The following is a 12,361-nucleotide window of genomic DNA, read 5'->3' as shown; positions in this document are numbered from 1 at the left end:
TTTAACATAACAATCCATAAAACTATATCTAAATCAAGAAAAATTAACAAAACCAAACAAACATAAAAAAGTGTAATACACCAACAACATCAAAATATAAAAATATAACAAAAAATATACATCAACATCAATATAAAAAGTTTCATACACCAACAACATCAAAATATAACAAAAAATATACACCAACATCAACATATTCGGCTCGCGAACCGACCGAGCTAGCCCGGATGGGCTCGGACTCATCGCGAGCTGGCTCGTTCGGCCCGTTTTTATTTGGTCTTTTATTTTTTCAGCCCAGCTCGATAAAAAACGAGCCAACCGCGAGCCAGCTCGCGAGCCTGACTCATTTTGACATCACTACTCAAACCCGAACCGTTTTCTGAAACATTGACCCCAAACAAAACCAAGCTTGTTCTTGACGTTTAGAGTTTTGAATATTGATCTCTATCAAACTATGATAATTGGTTTTTCTTTGAAAATCTGCAGCATGTTAGAACCCTAGATTGGGGTTATATAATCGAGATTAATAGGTGGAGTATGCAAAAAAAAAAAAAAGGAGGCGGAATGACCATATATTTTCTTGGCATTTAGGGTCTTGAAATTGAGAAACAATATATCAACAATTGAAAGAAAGAATTCGAGATCAGAGGTTTTTTATTTTTTTGTATTTCTATCGTGGATGTAAATTAGAATTCCAAAAATAAGTTCACAAACAAACAACAAACATACAAAAAAAAAAAAAATCTTGCCTTGTTTATATTTATATATGTCGACGAACTGTGGTATGGTTTTATGCATATTTGATGGGAAGTAGCTTTAACCTGCAGATGAAATTTAAAATTGTAATCCTAAACCGGTTTATACCGATCCCTTCTCTCGTGATTGCGGAAGTCCAATTTTCAACGTTGATTCGAAAATACAAAACAATTCAGGACGTGGTTTCTTCTAAGGCGGTAAAAGTATTCATCTTTCATTTTGTCTATTTATTAGTGGTATTTGTGAATATTAAATTTCACATGATACTTTATGTTGTTTTGTGTCACGAAACCGTATTTGTTCGGTGTCGTCAATTTGGTTCGGGAATTTAGTTCTGTCACAGCTACGAGAAAGGTTTCGGAAAAACGGCTTCTCCTTTCACAGAGACAAAGCTCGCATATATACAAATTGAGTTCTGACCTACTTTACAAAATATGAAAACAGGCAAACTGTAGACTGATTTCAGTCTCAGGTGCTGGATACAGGGCAAGCCGCTGGATGACTCAGAAGGTTTCATCTGAAGATACAGTAGGCTAAAGACTCCAAGTAAATCAGAGTCTTAGTAATGACATTCCTGTAAATTTACAGGGACGTGTTTTAATTGGTCTGCCTCAACCGGATTCAGAGGGTAAACCGGTGTAAACCGGTTCTAATCTGATTTAAAAGGAATTGAGCAGGTTTTAATCATTGTATCGTGTTCATTCTGTTTTTCTTCTTCGTTTTATGGATTTCTCCAAGACTGAGAATCTGTTCTTGTAATCTCGAGCTTCTAGTGAAAAAATCTCTCAAGAGCATAAGCTCTTGGGCGTGAGTAGGATCGCGTCCATTCGGTCGGTCCGAACACGTAATTCGTTGTGTTCTTTACGATTGTTGCATTTCGTGTGAGAGTTTGAGAGAGAGAGACAATTTCGGAATCGGCGCACACAGTTCTGCGGTGACAAGTGGTATCAGAGCCCGGTCTCGATCCAGAGAAGATACTGCATCTGTAGGGCAAGAAAGAGTCGAAGATCCAAAGATCAATCGGAACCTGAGTCAGAATCAAGAACAAGGTACTGAACTAGAAAAGAAATCTGAAGAAAATTCAGAGAAAGGGTCCTGAAGAAATATGGCTACGGTTGTGAAATTGGATGTTGAAAAGTATGACGGGAAATGTGATTTCTCGTTATGGAAAGACAGTAATCGCAAGTCTTGAGATTCTGAGGTTACATGATGTTCTAAGTCAAGAATATGACGTAACCACACCAGAATCTGAAACTGAAGGAGAAGTGAAAGAAGAAGAGGCGAAAACACCAGGGGTTGCCAAAAGATTGCTTAGTTCTGGCCAAGAATCAAGGTATGAAAGGAGTCGAAGGGTAAGAAATCTGATCCTACTATGTTTGTCAGATCCAATTATGAGGAAAGTGAGACACGAGCATACAGCAGCTGGTATATGGAAGGCTCTCGAGGATGAGTTTCTCCATAAGTCTCTACCCAACAAGATGTATCTGAAGCAACGTCTTATTGGGTTCAAGATGGATTCAGGAAAGACAATTGAAGACAATGTGGATGTGTTCAAAAAGCTTGTAAATGATTTGGCAAATCTGAAAATTGAAGTCTCTGAGGAAGATCAGGTACTTATTCTCCTTAACTCATTACCAGATCAGTATGAGCAATTAAAAGATACGCTCAAGTACAGCAGAAGGGAATATGTGACCTTTGACGAAATAACACGTGCCGCTTACTCAAAGGAATTAGAGTTTGCAGCAAAGACAGGTAAAACCAATGCAGAAGGGTTACTAGTCAGAGGTAGAACAGAACAACGCGGGAGTGACAACCAAGGTAAAAGAAAGAAATCAAGATCAAAATCTAGAAGCAAGTCAGGTTCGGGATGTTGGTATTGTGGGAAGGAAGGGCATTTCAAGCGGGACTGTAATGCGAGAAAGAAGTTTCATCAAAAGGAACAAGGAAAACAAAAAGATGAAACTGCTGCTGTAGCTGAAATTGAAACAGAAGTTCTCACCATCTCGAATCAGGATCCAAAGGAACAGTGGATATTAGACTCGGGATGTACATACCACATGACCCCAAGACTAGAATGGTTCTGTGAGCTACAGAGGTTCAGTGCAGGAAAGGTTCTAATGGGGAACAATATGACTTGTGAGGTAGAAGGCATTGGCTCAGTAAGAATAAAAGTACATGATGGGACTATAAAGTTGTTAAAGGAAGTAAGATACATTCCAGATCTAAAGAGGAATTTGGTATCTTTAGGTTCTTTAGACAAGCAAGGTTTTACATACAAATCACAGGATGGATCGCTGAGGGTTTGCAAAGGTTCCATTGTGGTGATGAAGGGTCAACTTCAGAATGGGTAGTATGTTCTGCAAGGAACAACAGTCGAAGGTGAAGCTCAACAAATCACGGGACAAAAGGATGATACAGAACTCTGGCACAGATGACTAGGTCATATGAGCATAAGAGGACTTGAAATCCTAGTAAAGAAGGGTTTTTTGGACAGGAAAAAGATCAGCTCTATAAGTTTCTGTGAAGACTGTATCATGGGAAAATATCACAAATTGAGTTTTAAAACAGGGAAGCATACAACAAAAGGCATTTTGGAGTATGTTCATGCAGACATATGGGGATCATCATCTATCCATCCATCCCTGTCAAGGGCTCAGTATTTCATGTCCATTATTGACGACTACTCCAGAAAAGTATGGGTTTTGTTCCTAAAAACCAAGAATGAAGCATATACCAAGTTTGTTGGCTGGAAGACCTTGGTGGAGAATCAGACAAACAGAAGAGTAAAATGCTTAAGGACAGATAATGGATTGGAGTTCTGCAATAAAACGTTTGATGAATTCTGCAGCAAATCAGGGATACGCAGACACAGAACTTGTGCATATACTCCACAACAAAATGGAGTGGTTGAGAGGATGAATAGAACCATCATGGAAAAAGTAAGATGTATGTTGAATGAGTCAGGATTGGGACAAGAATTCTGGGCCGAGGCAGTCTCCACAGCAGTATTTCTGATCAATAGATCACCATCCTCAGCCATTGAGTTCAAAATTCCAGAAGAAAAATGGTCTAATAAGAGACCAATATACAGCTACCTGAGGAGATTTGGATCTTGGGCATTTGTTCATACAGAAAAGGGTAAACTGAATCCAAGGGCAAGAAAAGGAATTTTCTTGGGATACCCTGAAGGTATCAAAGGTTACAGACTATGGCTAATAGAAGAGAAAAAATGTATCATCAGTAAAGATGTTGTGTTTTAGGAAAATAAAAGTGTTTAAGGATTTGTTTCAAGAGAGACAGTTGGTTACAAGCACAGAGCCTGAAAGGCAAGAGATCATAATTCCCATTGTGAGGGAGGAGACAAGGAGAACTGACCACAACTCACAAAGAATCTCAGCTGGAGGTGGAGCTTCTGAATCTGTTCAAGGTGGAGAAACAGAACGGGACTCCGAAACACCAGAGGAAGAGGACAATATGACAGAAAACTGGGAATCAGACCATGACTCGGATGAAGCAGATGAAACAAGTAATCTGTCAGATTATCAGCTAGCTAGAGACAGGGGAAGAAGGGCCATTGTCAAACCAGTAAGGTACTCGCAGGCAAACGCAGTAGCATTTGCATTGACCATGGCAGATGAGGTGAATCTCGAAGAACCAAGAACCTATGAGGAAGCAGTAAAGTGCATAGATTCAAAGCAATGGATCCAAGCCATGAAGGAGGAAATGGATTCATTGCTGAAGAATGAAACATGGATATTGGTGCAAAAGCCAGAAAAGCAGAGAACCATTGGCAGCAAATGGATTTTCAAAAGGAAATCAGGAATACCAGGAATAGAGAAACCAAGGTATAAGGCTAGGTTAGTTGCCAAAGGGTACTCTCAAGTTGAAGGTGTGGACTATCAGGAAATATTCTCTCCACTTGTAAAGCATGTCTCCATCAGAATTCTATTGTCTCTAGTAGCTCATATGGACTTGGAACTAGAACAACTAGACGTCAAAACTGCGTTTCTCCATGGAAATATGCAAGAAACAATATACATGAATCATTCTGAAGGTTTCATTGCGAAAGGTCGAAAAGATCATGTGTGCTTGTTGAAACGATCTTTATATGGCCTGAAGCAATCTCCTCGCCAATGGAACAAAAGGTTTGATACATTTATGATAGATCAGGGATTCACACGGAGCAAGTATGACTCCTGCGTATACTTCAGAGAACTCCATGACAGGTCATTCATCTATCTTCTACTGTATGTTGATGATATGTTGATAGCTGCTAGGAGAATGAAGGAAATAGATGATCTTAAGAATTTACTGAACTCAGAGTTTGAAATGAAAGATTTGGGGCATGCATCTAAAATCCTAGGAATGGATATTAGAAGAGACAGGAGAAATGGAACACTAACATTGTCACAGAAGGATTACTTGGAAAAGGTATTGAAGGTATTTGGCATGAGTGAAGCAAAACCTGTGTTAACACCTATAGGAGGACAGTTCAAGTTGGCAGCAATCAAATCCATGGAAGAAGGTCTAGAGCTGAGTTCATTCCCATATTCAAGTGCTGTTGGTAGTATCATGTATGCTATGGTGGGTTCTAGACCGGATTTAGCTTATGGGATTGGACTGGTGAGTAGGTTTATGAGTAAACCTGGGATGGAACATTGGAAAGCGATGAAATGGCTGCTTAGGTACCTCAGAGGATCCACAGATCTGAGGCTTACATACTCAAAAGATGCAGAATTGGTGAGTAGGGTTATGAGTAAACCTGGGATGGAACATTGGAAAGCGGTGAAATGGCTGCTTAGGTACCTCAGAGGATCCACAGATCTGAGGCTTACATACTCAAAAGATGCAGAATTCATAATCGAAGGTTATTGTGATGCAGACTTTGCATCAGATTTAGACAAACGTCGTTCTCTTTCTGGTTTTGTGTTTACTGCAGGTGGGAATACAATTAGCTGGAAGTCAAGCTTGCAGCACGTTGTGGCACTTTCAACAACTGAGTCGGAGTACATGTCCCTAACTGAAGCTGTGAAGGAAGGTATCTGGCTCAAAGGACTTATTGAGGAATTGGGTTTCAAGCAGGATTGGGTGAGGGTCTGGTGTGACTCTCAAAGTGCGATCTGTTTATCCAAGAACTGCGTGTTTCATGAGAGGACAAAGCACATTGACGTCAGGCTTCACTTCATTCGTGATCTCCTGAACCAAGGCATGTTAAAGGTGCATAAAATCTCAAATACAACCCAGCAGACATCTTAACCAAGGTAGTTCCGTCAGGTAAGTTCAAACAGGCCTTAGCCCTTTTAGGGCTAAAAGGCAACTAAACTTCAAATGTAGCTAGAGCCGAGACCAAGGGAAGAAGAAACAACAATGGCACCTGCACAAGCTGAGACTGAGGTGGAGTTTTGTATACTGATTTCAGTCTCAGGTGCTGGATACAGGGCAAGCCGTTGGATGACTCAGAAGGTTTCATCTGAGGATACAGTAGGCTAAAGACTCCAAGTAAATCAGAGTCTTAGTAATGGCATTCCTGTAAATTTACAGGGACGTGTTTTAATTGGTCTGCCTCAACCGGATTCAGAGGGTAAACCGGTGTAAATCGGTTCTAATCTGATTTAAAAGGAATTGAGCAGGTTTTAATCATTGTATCGTGTTCATTCTGTTTTTCTTCTTCGCTTTATGGATTTCCCCAAGACTGAGAATCTGTTCTTGTAATCTCGAGCTTCTAGTGAAAAAATCTCTGAAGAGCATAAGCTCTTGGGCGTGAGTAGGATCGCGTCCATTCGGTCGGTCCGAACACGTAATTCGTTGTGTTCTTTACGATTGCTGCATTTCGTGTGAGAGTTTGAGAGAGAGAGACAAGATTCGGAATCGGCGCACACAGTTCTGCGGTGACACAAACAAATATGTAATATACATACATCATGCATGGTTTCCATATCAACAAGATTCAATATATATCTCCGTTACCCCCTCAAGTTGGAGTATAGATAACATGTATGCTCAACTTGTGTAGAAAATTGTCAAATTCTTTCCGTCCAAGGGCCTTCGTAAAAATGTTCGCAAGTTGCTAAAATGTTGAGACATGCCGAGTTTATATAGTGTTTGTAGTGAGATGATGTCGTAAGAAATGACAATCGACTTTGATGTGCTTCGTCCGATCATGGAAGATGTCATTGGCAGTGATGTGTATTGCAGCTTGACTGTCGCAATGAAGGAGCATTGGTTCGGTATGAAGAACTCCAAGTGTTGAGAGCAATACCTTCAGCCAGATGAGTTCACATATTGCTGAGGCCATAGCCCTGTATTCTGCCTCGACAGAAGAGAGTGACACCGTGTGTTGTTTCTTAGACTTCCACGAGGTCGAAGACTATCCAAGGTGAATGAGCCAGCCAGAAAGAAAGCATCGCGATCGAGGGCAATCTGCTCAGTCCGAATCACATCGGCCATATAGGCGCAGATCAGAGACGGCGAGAAGCAAAATTCCCTGACCTAGACTGCGTTTCAAGTATCGGACCACACGCAAAGCTGCTTCCCAATGATCAACACATGGTTCCTGCATAAATTGAAACATAATATGTAATGTGTAAGTGATGTCGGGGCGTGTGGCAAGCAAGAAGAGTAGGTGGCCAACTAATTTTTGGTAACGTTCAGGATCTGGCAAGACATCACTGGTAGAAATAGCGATCCAATGATTTTGTTCTAAAAGGAATGAAACAGGTTTGGCTCCGAGTAGTCCTGTTTCGGTGAGAATATCCAACGTATATTTCCTTTGGCATAATGATATTCCGGAAGCATTCCGAGCAACCTCGATGCCGAGGAAATATTTGAGCGGGCCGAGATCTTTCATTGGAAGTATTGATGAAGATAGTTCTTGAAAAAACGTCATAGCGGATTGTGAATTGCCGGTAACAGGTAGATCATCCACGTAAACCAAGATGTGAATTCGGACAATAGCAGTATGAAGGACAAACAAGGAATGGTAAGATTGCGATTGAGTAAAACCATATCGTTGTAAAGTTGTCAGCAACTTGGCAAACCAACATCGAGGGGCTTGTCGAAGACCATAGAGTGACTTTCGTAAACGGGATACTGGAATCGGATTTGATGGCGAGAAACCAGGAGGCAATTTCATGTAGACCTCGTCTGCTAGATCGCCGTGAAGAAATGCGTTATGTACATCCATTTGATGCACATGTCAGTTGGGAGTTGCCGACACCGCAAGAAATGCTTTGACAGTTACCATTTTCGCTACAAGGGCGAAAGTTTCAGCATAATCTATTCCCTTTGTTTGTTTATTGCCGAGGAAGACAAGGCAAGCCTTGTATCTTTCAATTGTCCCATCTGATTTGTATTTGACTCTGAAAATCCACTTACACCCAATAGCTTTCTTATGCGGCGGAAGAGTATCGAGTGTCGAAGTTTTATTCTTTTGAAGTGCAGAAATTTCATCCCTCATTGTGGCTCTCAGCGTTCATCTTTAATCGCTTCCTTATATGTCTGAGGCTCGGTATTCATGGTTACAACAGCAACAAAAGCTTTGTGGTTTGGCAGGACATTATCGTAGGAGATGAAATTGGCAAGAGAGTGTGAAGCACCTGACCGGGCAGTGATAGTGGGACTTTCGCCTTGGACAAAGTTTGAGACAAAGTCACGAAGGAGAACACTGCTATATTTCTGCCTTTGTCCTCGACCAAGCTGCGGTGCAGAATTAGATTATTCCACAATAGGTGGTAAATTTGGCGAAGAAACGAAGCTCTCAGCTATGGGAGAAGAAGATGAGGATGGTGATGCCGATTAGGATCACTAGTGGATGATTGATGTTCACCAATTGATTGAGAGTGACTGGAAGTGTGTTCACTCTGTGACTCTGGTGGAGATGGCATCGAAGGCAAGGAATTTGGAAGCTGAATCAGAACGTCATCATCATCGACTGGAAAAGGAGAGTGATGTTGCGATGGAGTTTGAGATATATCAGTATTCTGTCCGAGAATGGGAATTTGTCTTCCCAGAAAACAACATCGCACGAGAAAAGAAACGTCTTAGTTTCGAGATTGTATACACGCCAAGCCTTATGTCCATATGGATATCCAATAAATATACAACGAGAGCTTCGCGAAGAGAGTCACCCCTCGGTTCTGATTATGAGTAGAGCATAAACTTCCAAAAACTCGCAAATGATCGTATTTCAGAACATGTCCATGGAGAATTTCATATGACGTTTGACCACCAAGCAAAAAGATGTAGTACGGTTTATCAAGTAATCGCCGTAAGCACACTTTCGCCCTAGAATTCGACGGGAAGATGAGCTTGAAAAAGTAAAGCACGAGCAACATTTAGGATGTGTCAGTGTTTGCGCTCGACACGTCCGTTCTGTTGCAGAGTACCAACACAGAAAGTCTCATGCGGAATGCCTTTGTCGAATAAATAGTCTCTTAAACTGATGAATTATGAGCTATTATCTGAGCAAACTGTAGCAAACTGACGTTCAACAAGAGAGACAAAATGTTGAAGTTTAACAGAAGCTTCGAACTTTCCAGCCAGCAAATAAATCCAAGTACCTCTAGAGTAATCGACAATGATGGTGAGAAAGTACTTAGCACCCGAGGAAGATGAATGGCGATATGGCCCCCAAATATCATAGTGGCTTAATTAAAAAATTGCTGAAATTTTATTGCTACTTATCGGAAAAGAGTCGCGAGTTTGTTTGGCTCACAAACACACATCACAATGCTTTGTATCATAAGAACTAATACTAGATAGATCAAAACTAGCAATCTTCACAAGAGCTTTAAGAGATGGATGACCCAAACGCTTATGCCACACCTAAAATGACTGTGTATCCAAAATCCGAGTAGAATTGAAACGAGCAGGAGACCGAGTAGTCGGAGGAAGTGTTCCTCTGCCACCCTTGATCTGTTTCTGAATCGATCACCCCACCACTCCGAAAACCCGATGATCTGAAAACAGCTATCAGCCAAGTGCCCAGTTTGTCCACAGTTCGTGCAGAGCATTGTTTTGTCTTTCTCGTCTGGTCTGGGCTTTGGTTTTGCACCAATTCGAGTGGAAAATGCAGTGAGGTCGAACTTACTTGATGTTGGTGAGAAGCATGTTTTGTGTCTTCATCTTGGGTCATGACGTTGTAGGCCTCTTCAAGACTAGGCAGAGGTTGACGGGAGAGAGATTCGATCGCAGGTCCCGTAATGAGTTTCATCAAGTCCTAAGAGAAACTCGTACATGTCTTTTATTCTTTCTTTTTCCAGAATTGTAGCAATGTCCCTGGTGCATCTTCCACACTTGCAGAATTTGGTCAATTTGCCAAAATACGCTTCGACCGTGTTGCCTGCAATTTGCAAGCTCGCTTCGCAGCTTAAGGAGATGAGGCGTATTTGCCATGCCGAATTGATGTTTGAGATAATTCCAAAGATCTTCTGTATACTCTCGATGCACAACATCTGATCGAAGAGGAGAATCAAGTGTGTTCTTGATCCAGGAAACGATTAGAGTGCTATTTGTATCCCAATCCTCAAAATCCGGCGAGTCCGTGTCGGGTTTCGGTATTGAGCCATCGACAAATCCGAATTTTTTGCGGGACTTCAAGACTTGTCAGATATTGATCGACCATTCATCATAATTGTCGCTTCGGTGCAAAAGGATAAGTTCGGAGTTGTCACTCGGTGTAAGATCATACGGAGAAATCATACACCTAGGGACCACAACGGTGTTGGGATTGCGGTGTCAGGAGTCATAGTCAGAGTCGAGGAAGGTTCTGCCATTGTCGAGATTCAGTCGAGGTCGATGTCGATTTGCAGGAAGCAATGAAGAACGAGTTTAGTTCAGTATTTCAAGAGGTTCGAACTCTGATACCATGTCATGTATCACAACCATGAGAAAGGTTTCGGATAAACAGCTTGTCCATTCGGAGAGACAAAGCTCGCATATATACAAATTGAGTTCTGACCTACTTTACAGAATATGGAAACATAGCAAACAAATATGTAATGCACAGAAATCATGCATAGTTTCCATATCAACAAGATTCAATATATATCCCCTTTAGTTCGGTTCTGATTCGAAACACTTTCTATAAAACTGAATAAACCATTTTCTGAACCGAATCATATAAATAGCTGGTCAAAATTGGAATTATCCACCAATATATATGTAAATATTATGATTTGGTATTTGTATAATAATATCATTCCGAACTGAACCGTTTAACATTTGATTTTAGTTTGGTATAATTTTTATAAAACCGAAAATACCGTTCGAACCCAAACCGCTTGAATATCGAACTAAAAACAAAAAATGACCATCCCTAAAACAAAACTATGACAAAAGACACGGAAGATTCTCGGGGAAGAGTTGCACAAACTCACATTGGAAATTGGAAAGTCATAGTTGAAGTGCAAATCTACGAGGTCGAGAATCAAATCCCAAAAAGTTAGTTTGGAAAAAGTTAAAGATATTGGAGTATGAAGTTTTGTTGCATTTTTTTAGCTTTAGCGTATTTGAAGGCTGCCTATGGGTTATGAAATATGTAAAGACTATTTCAAAGTTGTCGGTGTATATGACTTGCAAAATAGACGGTGAATTTTGATTTATGAAATGGTTACAAGGTGCGACACCTGTAAACCGTATCTCGCTTACATGTTGTGCCATGTGGACAAATAAAATCAGAATCGAAAAATTTAGAAATATAAAATCGTGGAAAATTTAAAACCATTCATTTTAAATATAATACAGCCGAAGATATTATAAAATACATGAGTGTGTTTACACAAGTACACGAAGATACCGATATATAATTCGAGTGGTGAAAAGTATAATACAAAAGTTCGAAAATCACCACCCTATTATTTTCGTAAATAAAATAAATCCAAAGTAATTATACATGATCTGGAAGTGTAGCTGTCACTGGGCCGCGTCTACCTCAGTCATTACTACTGCTCATGATCTAAAACGTTAACTCCTAAGCTACGTGCTTAGAGAGGAATCCGGATGTAACCCAAAATTTCTATTTTTATTGAAAACGGCCAAGCAATATAGTCAGTACTATACATATACATACGACGAGATATATCAATCAAATCAATCACCATTGAATTGTTCAACAGTCTCAAACAAATCTGTCAATAGTCTATACATGTATCTCACACGTAGGTAAATACAACAGCTCAATCATGTTTGGTCGAACACGAGGCGCAACAGTCCAAGCAAAATCGTTTGCGAGGATCTCAAGTGATCTTCATACTTCTCATCGGTCACCAATATCACGACTCTCAGTACCGGTCATCCCCATACCCACTCCAGATATCGATCCCCGATACCGTCGGCTGTTAGACGAAGCAATTCTATACTAACTCCCCCTCGCCGACCCGGTTTGGAAAATACTCATCAGACCCGAACTCAAGTCTTTCAAAATATATCCATACCACCTCGCCGGGGAACACATGCAACTATCTGGGTCTCACGTTTATTTACCAATCAACGGGTGACACACGCAAACCCGAAGTCTATTCCATGACCAATGGAACGTTGGCGTGGTTGCCCAAAGAACCGTACTTCCTCTCGCGTATTTAGGTGACACACGCAAACTCGAATACGT

Source organism: Tarenaya hassleriana, unplaced genomic scaffold (assembly GCF_000463585.1).
Source record: "Tarenaya hassleriana unplaced genomic scaffold, ASM46358v1 Cleome14, whole genome shotgun sequence".
Lineage (NCBI taxonomy): Eukaryota > Viridiplantae > Streptophyta > Magnoliopsida > Brassicales > Cleomaceae > Tarenaya > Tarenaya hassleriana.
The sequence above is the reverse complement of the archived record's forward strand: the minus strand, read 5'-3'. Positions refer to the sequence as shown.